We start from the raw sequence: 2645 nt of genomic DNA, 5'->3' as shown, positions 1-2645 counted from the left end.
CTGGACAGAACTGTCAGCAAGGTAAGTATTTTTCTGAAGTCATGTATCTAATAATTCCGGACTTTTGTGGGTGAAACACGTAGTTCTTGTTCAAATGGTTCTTCTTAAGAGACATTGAATATGCCTGTCATAATGTACTTCCAGAAGTAGAAGTGTATAATCCATGAATATTTTCATCAGATTGGTACGTCCCTGGATAGAGACTCTTTTTACAAAATCATTGCTTTATTCAAACCAACGTTTCAAAATGTGAACCAGTCAGACTTGCCCTGAAGAAGGTGACAGACGGCCATCGAAACCTTGGTGAGAATAAAGCAACGGTTGTGTAAACTAGTATCTTTATTTAGAATGTATAGCTACAGACGTAACCTTTGATGATACTATCTTTCCGTCCAGCTTAACTACCTTAGCTAGATTTTGGTGCCGTCTGTGGTTGTCTAAGTGGGTTTGTTTGTTTGTAAGTTTTTTGACAGAATAACTCGAGAAGCTGTACATATTTAGGATATTAAGTAAGGGGGTAGGTATTTAAAAAAACAAAGATGAAGTTTGTTGATACGTAGCTTGTTACGTTACTGCAGAATATACGTCGCGTAATTCACCACAAGGTGGATTCTACAAAAAAGTCGGCAGATTGATGAAATGAATATATTATCTATTGAAAATGACAACTTTGTGTGTTCCTTAACTCAATACACATACCGTGTGTTACAGCGCTAGCCCCTAGGTGCCGGAATGGGTGGATCCCACACAACGGCAACTGCTACTCGTTTTCGAGAAACGAAGTCAGCTGGTCCACCGCAAACTCTATATGCGGACACTACGGAAGTCTGGCGTCAATAACGAGCTCGAGGGAGAACAATGTCATCACAAGTCTCATCGCGAAATGTAGGTGATGAGCAGCTCCTTGACATCAATGATGTCTTTATGATTCTTAGAGATTTCTTTTAGCCCTTTAGCAATCTACATTCAATTGGATGGTATGATTCTTAGAGATTTTATTTATTCATTGGAATTGCAGGGGCATTTTTGTAAAAACATTCCACATAAGATCAACTCATAAAAAGGAAGGACGGATATTCAGATTTTCATAATTTTGGGTATGTGCGTAGCTTAGACCAAATATACAAAATGAAATACCAATTATGCAAAATGAGGGTACAGTTGCATAAATAATGAAAATATTCTACGCAGTGACGCAAGCGTAACGCAAGTGCAGCCTTTAGGCAAAGATGTTCATAATGATATACATGTTATGCAAATGATGTCTTGATTTGGATAATTGATTAGAAGTTGTATAATTCCATTATTTTCCATAACTAGACTTCAGTAAATGTAGCACATGTAATTGGTGATAGGTGGTATATAAACAGACTACAAATATGCAAATGAGGGATTGATTTGCATAATTTATGCAAAAGCGGCAAAACAGATTAATGATAAATGATGGGAATTTTATATTATACCATAAATAAACTATGTAAATATGCATAGAAACTACAAAAGCTTCAAATATTTCAAACTCTTGTTTTAAAAAAGTTTTTTTTTTGCTTGCTTTAAGCCCCTACGAAAGAGGTGTGGATTGGACTCCGTAGACGTAAAAAAAGGGTTTGGTGGACCGATGGGTCAGGTGTCACCTATATGAACTGGGCACCTGGTGAGCCTAACAACCACGTCAGTTGGATCCTATCTACAGAGGAAGAGTGCGTTTGCATGTATGCCAGGGTACGTGTTTCTTCCTTTCTGCACCTCAGACCAAGGATGCCATCCCGATATTTCCATGTTTGTTTAGGGTTCAATCCCAATAGTAAAGGTATTATATCACAGTTACGGATACAAAGCACACATGGAGGATATAAACACTAACACTAATTGTTCACCCGTCAAAAACTGTGAAATATGGATAAAAATCGAGTTCAAATGTCGAAAACCATATTTTCTACGGCAAATTTGATGAGATTGTCTATTGAAGCAATACAGAAGTCTTTTGGTTTACAAGGTAACTATTTTTGCCAAACGTGAAACAAAACTAAAAAGATGTAACAGCAGGTTGTTGGCCTTTTGATAGTTTCATCCTTAGGCATGGCCGTCCTTGTAAATGACGAAGGAGGTGTTAAAAAAAGAAAATAACAGTTTTTTTGTCTAACATTTCCACAGAGTGGTAGGAAATGGCCAAACAAGTGGTGGACAAGAGGAGAATGGAACGACATCAGGTGCAACAATGAATTCAGTTTCATTTGCAAAGCTAGACCAATGAGGTTTTAAACTACTCGTAATAAGTTGATGGGACTTTGTTTTTAATTTTGTCTATCTAAGCAACACAGAAGTATTTTCTTAATTTACAGTGTTGTTGCCAGATATATGTAACAAAAATACAAAACGTAATTTGTGACAGCAGGTTGTTGTAAGATTTATTATTTTACTGTAAAGAAAAATCCGTGTGCACCTTAGACTGCTCAACTTGGAAATTGTTTGTGGTCAGTTTTGAACCTGGTTCGAAGCAAACTTTGTTACCACTGCCATATGCTCCGACATCCCTACTGTCTGACACCCCTACGTTCCCACATCCCTACGTTCTGACACCACTATCACTATTTTCTAAATCTATTTATTTGCAAATTCATGCCCAAAGGCGAACTGCAAGGGTA

The 2645-nt window shown here is 37.3% G+C and overlaps 1 long non-coding RNA gene across 1 annotated transcript; it reads left to right on the top strand.

The window, feature by feature from the left end:
* Nucleotides 1-718: 718 nt before the first annotated feature.
* LOC118416884 lies at nucleotides 719-2645 on the top strand. The gene is made up of 3 exons (XR_004831274.1): nucleotides 719-885; nucleotides 1559-1722; nucleotides 2155-2645. It is a non-coding gene; the product is annotated as an uncharacterized LOC118416884 (long non-coding RNA).

Source organism: Branchiostoma floridae, chromosome 5 (assembly GCF_000003815.2).
Source record: "Branchiostoma floridae strain S238N-H82 chromosome 5, Bfl_VNyyK, whole genome shotgun sequence".
Lineage (NCBI taxonomy): Eukaryota > Metazoa > Chordata > Leptocardii > Amphioxiformes > Branchiostomatidae > Branchiostoma > Branchiostoma floridae.
This window is presented reverse-complemented; position numbering and strand designations above follow the sequence as displayed.